This window comes from Procambarus clarkii, chromosome 69 (assembly GCF_040958095.1).
Source record: "Procambarus clarkii isolate CNS0578487 chromosome 69, FALCON_Pclarkii_2.0, whole genome shotgun sequence".
In the NCBI taxonomy this organism is placed as follows: domain Eukaryota; kingdom Metazoa; phylum Arthropoda; class Malacostraca; order Decapoda; family Cambaridae; genus Procambarus; species Procambarus clarkii.
In genome coordinates, this window is record NC_091218.1 from 27095727 (window position 1) to 27109399 (window position 13673).

The window sequence follows — 13673 nt, forward strand, 5'->3', positions numbered from 1 at the left end:
CTCTTAACGTAGGAGACCTTGCAGGAGCGGGGCTCCCGGGCCGTCTCAGAGCGCTGCAGGACTCTCTCAAGACACCCAGCCATGATCTGGGTGTGTCCTGCGACACAGTGAAGCTCTTTAACTTACCCCCTGGGACTCCTCGGTCACGGTGAGTGCCGGGACCTCTTCCTCAGCTAGAGAGAGAGGGTGGGGAGAGAGAGAGAGAATATATATATAATAATGGCGTGAACGCCCGGGCTTGGAGCCGGCGGAGGCCACAGCCGGAAAACGAACCAACCTGAAGACTCAGAAGCGTGAGCCACATACGCCAGGGGAGAAGGCAAGCTCCAAAACTGGGACACTCGCTCGTCGGTCATCGCCCTTCCGCCGCTTAGGGATAGAAACAGGAGGTACTCCCACGTGGGGAAACTCCGATTTCGTCTCACCGAGTAAGTAAAGAAACGACCATAGTGGTATTTCGTTGACGGCCGCCTGCGCGAGGTGAAACGACCTCCCACTTATGCTACACCTTTGATGTGTAACTACGGGCTCACCATAGCCCGTTTTACTTGGAACTTTTTGTTCCAGGTAGCGAAACTTAAACAACAACAACAACTTTGATATCTCTCTACAAAATCAGACTAGAGTCAAGCTCAACAGGGTCTGAGGGGATAGAGAGGGGAGAGAAAGAGAGAGAGAGAGAGAGAGAGAGAGAGAGAGAGAGAGAGAGAGAGAGAGAGAGAGAGAGAGAGAGAGAGAGAGAGAGAGAGAGAGAGAGGGGGGGGGGGAGGCGGAGAGAGAGGGAGAGAAAAGGGAGGGAGAGATAGAGAAAGAGAGAGAGAAAAAGAAAGAGAGAGAGAAAGAGAGAGAGAGAAAGAGAGAGAGAGAGGGGGAGACGGAGAGAGAGGGAGAGAAGAGCGAGAGAGAGAGAGAGAGAGAGAGAGAGAGAGAGAGAGAGAGAGAGAGAGAGAGAGAGAGAGAGAGAGAGAGAGAGAGAGAGAGAGAGAGAGAGAGAGAGATAGAGAGAGGGAGAGAGAGAGAGAGAACCGTAAACCAGTACAGGTGAGTGCAGGAAGGAGCATTAAGTGCAGGCGAGAGCAGAGAACACACACTCAACCTCACTCAATGTTTTATTCATAGCATCCATTTACATTAATTCTTTCTCCAACGCGAGAGTCGCAATTCAATCTTCGATAATTCACACCTCTGACGTAATTCTAACCCTTGACGTGTAATTCTAACCCATGACGTGTAATTCTAACCCCTGACATGTAATTCTAACCCCTGACATGTAATTCTAACCCCTGACATGTAATTTTAACCCCTGACATGTAATTCTAACCCATGACATGTAATTCTAACCCCCTGACATGTAAATTCTAACCCCTGACATATAATTCTAACCCCTGACATGTAATTCTAACCCATGACATATAATTTTAACCCCTAACATGTAATTCTAACCCCCTGACATGTAAATTCTAACCCCCTGATATGTAAATTCTAACCCCCTGACATGTAAATTCTAACCCCTGACATGTAAATTCTAACCCCCTGACATGTAATTCTAACCTCTGACATGTAATTCTAACCCCTGGCATGTAATTCTAACCCCCTGACATGTAATTCTAACCCCTGACATGTAAGTCTAACCCCTGGCATGTAATTCTAACCCCCTGACATGTAATTCTAACCCCCTGACATGTAATTCTAACCCATGACATGTAATTCTAACCTCTGACATGTAATTCTAACCCCTGACATGTAATTCTAACCCATGACATGTAATTCTAACCTGGTGTTAAATTTATCCTAGACTCTCCCTCTCGGTGGTAAGTGTCTTGTATATTCTTCGTCTCTCTCTCCACCATTCTTTTGACAATAACTGTCGATGTATTCGCGTGTTGCGTGGAGACACGCACATTTGCCAGGAGCATCGCGCTAACATTGCCGTACCGACCAACTGGTGAGCGCCCGCGGGTCGATAGTCGGCCACCGGCGTCAACCCACCTACCAACTTCGTCATCCAACTCGCTCAGTAGAGAAGCGCTGACTTGAGGCTGTAGCAGCGGTAATCATGTCGCATCTAGCAACGGCACTCATCATCAGAGATCCCGCTTCTGTTAGCCGATTTGAGAGGCCTTTGGCAGTCTTCAGTCTCAAGCAAACAGATGAGAATTACTCTCGCAAGTTATTGCTCTTCTGTGAGAAGCGTTCTCATATTTCACATTTAGAACATTGAACCTGTATTGGAAATATAATGAGATATTACGTCCCCTGCGAACCGACAACCCAGCGAGTGCTCATTCATCTTAACTCCCAATCCAATTCTTCCGTCTACGAAAATCTTGTGATATGATTAATCGATTATCTCGGCCGGTGTCGCCGTCATTAAACTATACATAATAAAATTGTTAATCAATGCATCGAATACACTGCTAAGGTTGCCGAAGGGGGCGCCGCCGCCCCTCCTGACCAGGTCTATATAGTATTCCACGGTAGCTCTCTCGCTTAAAGGTTGGCTGACCCACTGCTCGCCTCCAGTCAATCTTGGGTTACGGGTTCTACAGGAATAAGAACCTTTTCTCCCTTCCCCCAGTAACTCTCCGCAGGCAGCAACAGTATGCAGGTACTACTGACAACGCATCACTCTTTTTGGAAACTTATCATGATCTCAAAATTGTTCATATATTTTTACTTTTTTAATGGTTTCATCCCATGTATAGTTGTATATTTTTGCAGCAATTCGTAAATAAACATAAAAAAATGCAATGTCGAAGTCAAACCCTCGGCAACACTTACTGCTCCTGACCCTACCGGAGAGAGTTGGTAACCCTGCACGGTAAGGAAGAAGGGATTCCAAAACTTGCCTTCACTGTTGCCCCTTCCCCCCCCCCCCAAACCCCCAATCCCTCCCCCCCCCTCACCCCACACCCCACCTTTCCCGATATTAAGAGGACCAGGAGGATGTAGAGATTACGAGGACCAGGAGGATCTAGAGGACAAGGAGGTCCTGGAGAGAGGGACTGGAATTGACTATCAGGAAAACATCCAATAACAAGCCGGGATGACTGCGCCCTTGAGGGTACAACAAGTGATGTATAAAGAAGAAGATCTTGCAGACAATAGGAGCTGGAGGACCCGGATTCCTCTCCCTCCTTGTCTGTCAGACGCCACTAGGGACAGACCCACAAGACCAGCTGCCACGTAACCTAACCTATCTTAAACCCAACCCAACTAAGATGGCCGCCTCATTCAACTCACTGACTTACTACATTATATTAGGTGCGTTTTTAAGATCTGGTATCACGCCTTCCCACAACCTCTGTCACCAAAGTCAGCGGGAACTACCGAGATAGTTTGAGGTTATATTGACCACTGATCCTGACTCCCTCGGTTACTGGTCACCTTCGCCACCTCAACTGGCCAGGTATTCCTAGTCCCATTGTCACCTCAAGTGGCCAGGTATTCCTAGTCCCATTGTCACCTCAAGTGGCCAGGTATTCCTAGTCCCATTGTCACCTCAAGTGGCCAGGTATTCCTAGTCCCATTGTCACCTCAAGTGGCCAGGTATTTCTAGTCCCATTGTCACCTCAAGTGGCCAGGTATTCCTAGTCCCATTGTCACCTCAAGTGGCCAGGTATTCCTAGTCCCATTGTCACCTCAAGTGGTCAGGTATTCCTAGTCCCATTGTCACCTCAAGTGGTCAGGTATTCCTAGTCCCATTGTCACCTCAAGTGGCCAGGTATTCCTAGTCCCATTGTCACCTCAACTGGCCAGGTATTCCTAGTCCCATTGTCACCTCAACTGGCCAGGTATTCCTGGCTCTATACCTGCCTCAGCTCGTCAAGTGTTCCAATCCCAATCCCACCACAGTTGGCTAAGTTTTTGACATCCTTTCTTCATGTACAGGGCCGTCTCGTCGAACTCGATTCGTACTACGCATGTTAATGATAAACATTCATATATATACATATACATAATATTTGAAGGTGTACATAGTTCCATTATTTAATAAATCTCTGTATGATTACGTGAGTAGGCGTTATTGTTTATATATTGCCAATGGTTTTTCAGCTTTAATTGAGGAAACGAAACATGGAGATTCTAAGGTTGAAGAGAGCTCAAATTCTAGACGTGTTAGTGACCGCCATTTGAGCCATTTCTCTAACAGAAAACGAAGGTTCTGTTGGGAACATTCTTACGTGAAACAAAGTGTGGAGATCTTGGAAACTTTTTTCATCTTTCTTGGCTCAGGAAAAAATTAACAGTGAATTTCTGACACTAAAAGTTTAGCCCGAGTAAATGACTTGTCTACAAGCTTTCATTTTCTTACATTATTATTTTTGTATATCTACTGAGAGCAGAATGCTTCAGTAGGGGAATGTGAAGAATAAGTTAAATATTCTGACTCTACAATGAACAGTTTAAGAATGTTGCCACATGAATCACTGAATGTGAGCTCTGCGACGCCAGGCCAAGACGACCACGCTAGAAACTCTGCATGTTTCGCTTACCACATCCATAATACAGACTTGTGATGATATATAACGAACCGATAAATTTGTTACCCGTTGATGCACCAATTTGGTATACTTTGTAAATAACTTTCTGAAATATTTTAATGAAGTCTGCAGGTATATAACCCAACACATCAAGGCTGTACATGTAGGAGCCTCGACTCCTGGAGCGGGCGTGGCAAGGAGGGAATTTCCTCAAGAGTGTCTGCATCGCATTTTGTGATCAGAAGTTTAAGCTTTTTCAACAACAACAGTAAATGAAAGCTTAATATAACAATACGAAAGTTCACATAATATTGTGACCTTCGTGATTCATGATTGAGACTTAATGTAAACTTGAGAAACAAAATTTATGGCAAACAAATTCACATTTGTCAGCTAATTTTAATTTGACGCGGTCGTTGCTAAGCTGTTGTGGCTATGTTGCACGACAGGAATTATAGATCAGAAGACATTATATGAGGAGGCCCGCCTGTCCTCAAGGGGTCACAGCCCCCCCTCTGTCCTCCAGGGGTCGAAGTTCCTTGAGATAGTCACCTTTCCGCCGTGTGAGTTTGGTATTAGTTTGACATTTGTAATTTACAATTCTTACATGAATATTTCTGGTATAAGAGCATCTCAAGCATCAAAGTAAATACATTAAACATTAAGTGGTGTTTGATCTTATTCCTCTCCACACTTAAACAAAAAAATTGTATGTTCCATGGCCTAAACCTGGACTAATTGATCAACCTAGACTACATAACAAGCATGCACTCGGGCATGGGGTTGAATGAGTTCATAAAGACTCTCTCAGGGTTTTGTAGTGTGGTGGTACAGTGGTACAGCACTCGGCCTTGAGGTGAGGTGGGTACAGTGGTACAGCACTCGGTTTTGTGGTGTGGTGGCCTGTGACTCACACCACAAAGTGTGGTACAGCATTCAGCTTTGTGGTGTGATAGTACAGTGATACAGCACTCAGCTTTGCGGTACAGTAGTACAGCACTCAGCTCTGCAGGGGTTCTAGTACATACCGCCACAACGGCCGAGATGGTTGGACCATCACCGGCGACATTCCCCGCCCTGGGTGGAGCTGCACAACAGCATGTAATAGATCCACTAATCACCAGAATATACTGTGTCAACCAAAGTATGGAACAAGTCACAAAATTCAAAGACAGAGAGACGTTGTTACAGCTCAAATACGACTTGGCTGCAGGTATCTTTGGTAGTTCAGCTGTATAGAGATCCAGAGATGAAATCAAGTGTAAAGTGTGTGGACAGACACACACACACACACACACACACACACACACACACACACACATAGTAGTTTCAAAGCGTTATATGACAAATAGTACTGGGTAGACGGGACACCACGAGCGTAGCTCTCATCCTGTAACTACACTTAGGTAATTACACTAAAGCATTACATCTTAAAATGTTGACAAACTGAATCATTTACAGATATATCTAAACTCACGCTGCATCAAATGGCAAACAACCTGTTTTCAAATTAAAAATTATATGAAATACTTGCACTGAATCCATATTTCACTTCTAGTGGATAAATGACTAGAGATTAATGTATAAGCTGTAGAGTACTGAAACTTTAATAATAAACAACAGTTCCTTAATGATCCTGTAATTTATAACATTAGTTTAGGTATTTACAAAATATTTTAGATATTAACAAAAGATAAAGCGTATAAAAATATATATTAATTACACAAATGTTGCAATTGGAAAAGATTGTGACTATAGCTGTTACTATATTTATGCGGTGTGAAGAAAGTTATGTAATTGTTAATAAGCATTTACGTAAAGCTGATTAAGGCCTTTTGTGCCCACTGAAATCCATTTTTGCGCCATTGCTAACAGGATGAGTATGGGGTGCATAATAAATTTCCTCTCACAAGGACGAGTATGGGGTGCATAATAAATTTCCGCTCACAAGAACGAGTATGGGGTGCACAATAAATTACCGCTCACAGGACGAGTATAGGGTGCATAATACTGCTCACAGGACGAGTATAAGGTGCATAATACTGTTCACAGGACGAGTATGGGGTGCATAATACTGCTCACAGGAAGAGTATGGGGTGCATAATACTGTTCACAGGACGAGTATGGGGTGCATAATACTGTTCACAGGACGAGTATGGGGTGCATAATACTGTTCACAGGACGAGTATGGGGTGCATAATACTGCTCACAGGAAGAGTATAGGGTGCATAATACTGCTCACAGGACGAGTATGGGGTGCATAATACTGTTCACAGGACGAGTATGGGGTGCATAATACTGCTCACAGGACGAGTATGGGGTGCATAATACTGCTCACAGGAAGAGTATGGGGTGCATAATACTGCTCACAGGAAGAGTATAGGGTGCATAATACTGCTCACAGGAAGAGTATGGGGTGCATAATACTGCTCACAGGAAGAGTATAGGGTGCATAATACTGTTCACAGGAAGAGTATGGGGTGCATAATACTGCTCACAGGACGAGTATAGGGTGCATAATACTGATCACAGGACGAGTATGGGGTGCATAGAAAACTAGCCGCCACCGCCAACAATAATCAACACGAACAGGAAGTCATTTACACTAACAACAGTAGACAATCTATTACCAGTGACCCATAAGATAATATCAGTGAATGTCAAACGAGAACGGGAACAACCGAGAATTAACTGTCTCAAGGAAACGAATGACAAAATCCAGAGCATTGAAAACACGTCCCCAAGGGGGCAACTCGAAGTCAGTTCTTCAGACAAAGGTAGCAACAGCCATAGTCTCCGGAGCATCTTCACTACCACATAGTGCGGCGGAGTCTCGAACAGTGGGGCAGTGCGACCTGCAGTGGCATCGTACCTGAATGTAGCTTCTTCAATGAATCCTAAATAAAACTCAAATGACAAATGTCTTCCCAACAGAGAGGAAGGAACTAGACAATATGTAGCTCACCGCCAATAAGATACTTATGGACGAACGGAGTTGAGAGCATGGCCGCAATGACTGTCATAACAAGAACTACCTACATAGGTACTTTAAGTGCAAAATATAAATTTGATATCAATCTTACACACTTACAAATGATAATTCTTTACATGTGGGCCTTGTTAATGAAAACCAACAAGAAGTATTGTGAACTCTAGGTGGTCGAAGTCACGGTCAGGCGGCAGAATCGCGATGGTCCCTTTCTTCATTAGAGCTCAATTGTACAAAAACGCAAAACCGTCTTCTAGTTACCATCGGCAGGGCAAGATCTAGTGGCCCACCATGCCCCGAGAGCACGTCAAGAGCCCACCACGCCCTGAGAGCACAACAAGAGCCCACCATGGCCCGAGAGCACAACAAGAGCCCACCATGTCACGAGAGCACATCAAGAGCTCACCATGCCCGAGAGCACAACAAGAGCCCACCATACCCCGAGAGCACAACAAGAGCCCACCATACCCCGAGAGCACAACAAGAGCCCACCATACCCCAAGAGCACAACAAGAGCCCACCATACCCCAAGAGCACAACAAGAGCCCACCATGCCCCGAGAGCACAACAAGAGCCCACCATACCCCAAGAGCACAACAAGAGCCCACCATGCCCCGAGAGCACAACAAGAGCCCACCATGCCCCGAGAGCACAACAAGAGCCCACCATACCCCGAGAGCACAACAAGAGCCCACCATACCCCGAGAGCACAACAAGAGCCCACCATACCCCAAGAGCACAACAAGAGCCCACCACGCCCCACCCACCAATGGCACCTCTCGGTATAGCCGGCGCCGGACAATCTCTCCACCCGAAGAGCCAGCCGGAAAACAGTTGACTCTCAGATTGTTGAAAAAATTAACAAATTTGTTTAAATGGAATGTAAAAAAAATGCTTAAACTGCGGGTGGGCGCTTGCAATACTTTAGACTCATTACATAAATATGGTAAAGATTGTGTATGTTTATCAGAGGTGAGCACTGTGGTGACTGGCAGCTATATCTACACAGTAAAGTAATCTATATCTATACAGTGCAAGTAATTATCAAAAGAAGGCGCCCAGCCAAGGAGACTATGTAGAGTGTACAGCAAAGGCTGCCACACTTCCATGCAGCCGACCACTTCCACTTCGCAATATCCTGCACATGTTAATCTCAAAGTCTCCGTGGTGTAGTGGTAAGACACTCGCCTGGCGTTCCGCGAGCGCTATGTCATGGGTTCGTATCCTGGCCGGGGAGGATTTACTGGGCGCAATTCCTTAACTGTAGCCTCTGTTTAACGCAACAGTAAAATGTGTACTTGGATGAAAAAACGATTCTTCGCGGCGGGGATTGTATTCCAGGGACCTGCCCGAAACGCTACGCGTACTAGTGGCTGTACAAGAATGTAACAACTCTTGTATATATCTCAAAAAAAAAAGAAATGCTTCAACTGGAAAACAAAATTATAATTAGAGAATTTCAAAAATGTTCTGCACAAGGCTTCTTCACTATTCCCAGACCGAGCAGATTCTGGGATGGTGTGTGGTCGGATACGACCATAGAGCTGGTTCAATAAAGATAAGATGGACTTGCTCAAATAAAAAATAAAAAAAATAAAAATAAAGATCGCGGTATGACCGCATCTACACTTACAAAGTGGGTCCATCTACACTTACAAAGTGGGTACATCTACATTTACAAAGTGGGTCCATCTACACTTACTATGTCATTCAGCTCAAGAGTTGTGGACGCTACTGAAGAATTCGCCGGAGTAGGACAGCAAATAGGAGATTTTTTTCCCCCATTAAGGTTATAAACCCGTGGAACTTCCTACCCGCCTAGCCTCGTAAATATCAATTTTAAAAAATTACTGCAGTTCAAAATCCAGTTGCAAAAAGTTATCAGGAAAAACAAAAAAAAAAGGAGTGAGAATTTTTGACAAGTTGCCGGCTTCCTGTCCCCGCCAAGGACACTTAAATAAATGGTAGACCGTTAAATATATTCAGGTAAGGTTTCCGTTTGGACGTGAATTAATTTACAGGAGACACCAATAAAATGTAAAATTTTCTTTCATTTACTGAAAAGTTTTCTTCCATAACAATTAAGGGTAACTATAAAAATTTAATTTTTTCATTCGTCAATATGCATTTGATTTTTAGTTAATGTGCACTGGGAAATCAGAGATGTAGGTAGAAAACTGTAGTACAGTTGGGTTCGTTCTCGACTCACAATCCGGAATCCTGGGTTAGATTCCCAGGTGGGACAGAAATTGTTGGGCACATTTCTTATCATCTAATGCCTCTGTTCACCTAGCAGCAAATAGGTACCGTGAGTTAGTTATGGGGTCGCATCCTGGGAAAAATCAAGTCTGTAGTTTGACATTGAGGGGGGGGGAGGGTTCAATATAAGCCTAACACGTCTATATACACACGCTGCCTGTCCCCTGATTCAGTTCAATCATATAATTCAACAATGTTCCCCCCTCTTTTACCTCTATTTTTATTTGTACCCAACACATTTTATTCTTTTTACCCATTAGTTTTAAGCTTTAGTCATTAGTGTTTTTTCCTGCCCGAAACGCTTTGCGTAATAGTGGCTTTAGGCATTGTATGTACTAGCTCTATCTATAAAGCCAACAAACATTGTAAAATCTCTATGTATGTACCTTTACCTAAATAAAAATTATTATTATTATTATTATTATAATTAAATAACGTGAACTGCCAGCAGCCCGTCAACGCATACAAAGATCCAAGCTCGTTAATCCAGCCGCCAAACCCCCTGTTTATGAATGAAAAGCGGTTTACACACGACTCATCACACGTCCCATGTTGGAAGCCCATGAGAAAGCCGATGAAATTGCTAAATTGGCAATTCGTCATCCAGAGATACATAAAACAATCCAACCCAGCCTAGAGTAGTAGGCATCCATCAGTCACAGGAGAGTATGGAGTTGCGCTCTGGTGTCGGCCTGGTCTGGAGTGGCCTCTCCAGGGCAGCAAAGCCAGGGTAGGTTGATTCGGGGTAGAAGCTGTTACCCAGGCAGCAGGTCCCCCCTCTCCACGGCGCTGAAAGTCACCAATGGAAAGGTATACGCCAATACGAAAGGCATAACCTGCCAATACCTAGAGTACATAAAAAACCTCATGAAAAACCTCATAAACCACTCACACCTCAACACAGCCCAGCTACACCAGAGAGTAGCAGAAGGTTCGCCCTCTGCAATATGGTATCTTCAGGCCACCAAGTTAGAAAGGTTAAATTTCCCAAAAGGAATCCACAGGGAAATAGCAGTTGGGTTATATAGACTACGTCTAGGTTACAGATGCAACTGGGAGATTGGTTAACCCAGACAGAGAGAGTGCATCTTCTGCCAAACAGCCACAGAAAAGCCACTGCTTAACTATCTCCTGGAATGTGAAGCAACCAACGAACTTATACGAGCTTTAAGAGTTCCTGAATCTTGCAGTAACCACCCTGAAGCCATCAACACTGCCTACTCTTCTGGTCAAATAAGGTGTCCAGCAGTTAGAGACCCTCATGAAGACTGTCAAGCAGTATCCTCCCCCCGCAATAGCAGCCTGACGATTAATTGCGACCTCAGCACACTGTATACATTTACTGAACACAATTTTACCACTTACGGGCTATTCATGCCCGTGCCACCTCTTGGGTGGCTTAATAACACAAAAAAAACATCATCTTAACTGACGACGTCCGAACACTTCCGGATCCAGTACTTCGGTCACGTCCTCTGTTCGAACCACAATTCTACAAATGGCTTCACCCTCGTACTTCAAATACAAATAATCGCCAACAGAACCTAAACACCTAACCTAACCTATGCCTAACTATACATAGAATTTGTATGTATAATAATATTCATTTATATACGAGACAAACCATTTTTTAATACTCTGTATGTTAAAATTGATGAATGCGTCTGGGGAGGACGGCCGCTGCTTTAACCAGCCTAGTGCGAGGATGGGTTGCTGCCAGACATGACAGGAAGAGAGTCGAGACTAATCTAACAATACTTTTCCAGGCAGACGCAGTTGCCTAGCAGTAAACAGACCTCCAGGACTCGGGGAACTGTTGTTACCTTGTGGTGATTCCGGGGCATAGCGACCCCACGGCCCGGTCGTCGACCAGGTCTCCTGGTGGTGTGGTGAGTATTCTGGGGAAGATCAGTAGTTGGTCACTATAGGCGGACCTCGACCAGCCCAGCAAGCTTCCCATCTTCCCACCGTCCCATCCAACTAGTGGGAAACAAACAGCTTTAAGCTCCATTATTTCTGTGAATTTGGATATAATTTACCGGGATAGGCATTAAAATGTACATTCGCTTGTTAAATAATTATCTGCTGTTTTTAATTCTTCCTGGATTAAGCTCAACAAGTTACAATGGACGGCACCTGGAGATGCTCCTTAACCCACTGGGGTTATAGACCCGTAGACTCACACAGCCTATGGAACAGTAAACATTAAAACCTAACCATCCTGTGTGATGGGGATTTTATAGCATCACCTAGTTAGCTTTTTTGACACACTGTACTCCACTTCATATAGTCTAGGGTAGCTGCACTAATGCAGATGTACCTCATAACTTAATAAAAAAAAAAAAAAAACATTAAAACAAATGAGGCGGTGCTAAATGCAACTGCAAAAATACCTCATTAATTCCTGAGGGAACTTCCCTGAGACTTTCTGTCGCTGTTGAGGCCTCCACACATGATGACCAGCTGGTCTGAGTACTTATTAATTATCTCTTGCGGTATTCTAAACATTCTTTCATGAAAACTAAATTGTTTACCAGGCTGTGTGGGGGGTTTCTCCCCCCCCCCCTCTCGCTCTCTCTCTCTGTGAAAAAAAAGCTGCTTGAACCACACAGGAAAACAATTCGCCTGTTTGAGGCTACATGGAAATCGAAGGGGATCACTATAGGTGCCGATATTTCTTAAAGGGTGGCAATGGTGCCGACCTCATCTGGCACATGACACTCCCATGATCTTATATGTAACTGTGAGGAGTTGGGTAGGGGCAAGGGAAGGGAAGGGAAGGGAAGGGAAGGGAAGGGAAGGGAAGGGAAGGGAAGGGAAGGGAAAGGAAGGGAAGGGAAGGGAAGGGAAGGGAAGGGGACTAGGTAGGGACAAGGGAAGTTGTGGAAGAGGTGGAGGAAGGGGTGAAGGAGGAACACACACTGGGATGTACATCTGTATGTAGCTTACATTACACTTTTTAAAGCACTACAATCACCTTCTGTGGTTGATTGTTCAATAAATCCCAGAACTACATGTTTAACACATCTCTAACCCTGTCCATGGAAGACAGAAGAAAATGTATATATGCTGGTTAGCATTGTAAATGTCTGGCCACGTCTGTGGTAGAGGAAAAAATGGCAGCGGAGTACCCTGTGACTATCATTACCTTATCTAATGAACGTGTTTATATTCTCAGCAATATCCTGTTGTTCATCATCATTGGTTATCGCTAGTGAGTGTTGTGGGACTGATAACATATAACTGTATACTGGTATACCTAATACTGCACTGGTATACCTAATACTGCACTGGTATACCTAATACTGCACTGGTATACCTAATACTGCACTGGTATACCTAATACTGCACTGGTATACCTAATACTGCACTGGTATACCTAATACTAGACCGATATACCTATTATACTGGCATACCTGTTACTGATATCAAGGTACCCTTATACCAAAGCGAGGCTGCCTGGGCCTAACCTTGGCACCAGATACACGTTTCCTTGATGTCCCTGACAAGGAGGTGAGGTGAGAAGTGGATATGATCACGACACACAAGATACCATGGAAGAATTAATAGACGTGATGTTCAAGACAAGTTCTTTAAATTGAGAGACAGGTATATAACTGGAAGGTGGCATCGCAGTGAGTCGAAGAAATGTTATGAAATACTGGTATATATCCTGTATGGGTGGTCAACAAGTTGTATGCACTGAAAGAGGAAGTTGTGGAAACCACCTCTATCCACAACTTTAAGGCCAGAATTGGTTCGTCAGAGTAGTTAGGCTACAACGCATCGGGTACAGCGAGGCTAGTTAGGCCGGGCATTGAGAGCTGGAGGTTACTTCCCCTTGGTCACTGATAGGTTAGTATGGGTAGGTAAGGACTTGCAAATGAGAAGAAGTGGGCGGAGGAGATTGAAGAAGAAGAGGAATAGGAAGGGAAGAAATG

General features: G+C 44.3%; 1 long non-coding RNA gene across 1 annotated transcript; it reads right to left on the bottom strand.

The window, feature by feature from the left end:
- Positions 1-1522: 1522 nt before the first annotated feature.
- On the bottom strand, positions 1523-1876 carry LOC138355776 (uncharacterized). The gene is made up of 2 exons (XR_011224050.1): positions 1775-1876; positions 1523-1714 (listed from the first exon to the last, which is right to left on the bottom strand). It is a non-coding gene; the product is annotated as an uncharacterized lncRNA (long non-coding RNA).
- Between the last annotated feature and the right edge of the window lie 11797 nt (positions 1877-13673).